Genomic DNA, 1,008 nt, shown 5'->3' on the forward strand with positions numbered 1-1,008 from the left:
TATCTCTTTAATCCAAAGTGATGCGAATCCACACAGTGCTGTTTGTAGGAGCATTCTAAGAATTTTAACATATACTTGTGAAGGAACAGCAAATTATTCCCTAGTCAGGATGACATGTAACTTGGAAGGTTTCTTGAAAAGACTGCATTTCCCATTGTTCCCATTACCAGTGCAAAATGTTATCTAATTCCTATTAATCACAGTTTTGCTCAGGGTCCTTGATTCCACCCTCAGTCAAGTCCTGCTTCAATTGAAAGGGCAGTCACTCTTATCTCACCTCAAATTACATTGGAAGATCAGTTGAAAGAATAAGGAGCAAAATAAAGGTACACTGTTTGTTTGAACAATGTGCTCACAATATTCAAAAGAAAATTGATATATGGTCTTCCTTAATGCATTAGTTCTACACGACATCACTATTTAAACAATGTTCAAATCAGTGGGTGTTTGTTCTTTTAATTCACTTCCAATTCGATGTAGAAATGAGAACATGAATTGATCTTCTGTATTGTGTTTATAATCCAGAATTTAAATCAATCTCTATCATCATTACTTTAGCTCTTTCAAACAAAATTAATGAATGAGTCTGTGTCCATCCTGCAGATGAAAATGATCTTTCAACTCTGACTACTGCAGCAAATATTGTAAAGAATAAGCTCCAGGCCCACATCAAATGAAACTTTTGCAGGGCAAGGTGCCAAAGCTAGTCCAAGGTTAATGATTTCCAATCCTTATGAATAATACATGCGGAGGGGGCGGGGTATTAAAGCAGAATTCAGCTCCATGCCTAAAATGCTATTTGTGGCTCCCTCACAAAATACCGCAACTGATTCACGCTGTAAATTCACCAAAATAGGGAAAGCAAGAGACTGGAATTCCCAATTCTGCAACAACATCTGCAGAACAGGAAGAAAATCAAGGTTTGTTTCTGAAATTCATAAATGTTGATGATAAGAATGTGGGAGATGGTGGGGATATTGGAGGATGATAAACAATGTTATGGATGAC

Source organism: Chiloscyllium plagiosum, unplaced genomic scaffold (assembly GCF_037043375.1).
Source record: "Chiloscyllium plagiosum isolate Xiang-an unplaced genomic scaffold, Cpla_swu_hap1 HiC_scaffold_29, whole genome shotgun sequence".
Lineage (NCBI taxonomy): Eukaryota > Metazoa > Chordata > Chondrichthyes > Orectolobiformes > Hemiscylliidae > Chiloscyllium > Chiloscyllium plagiosum.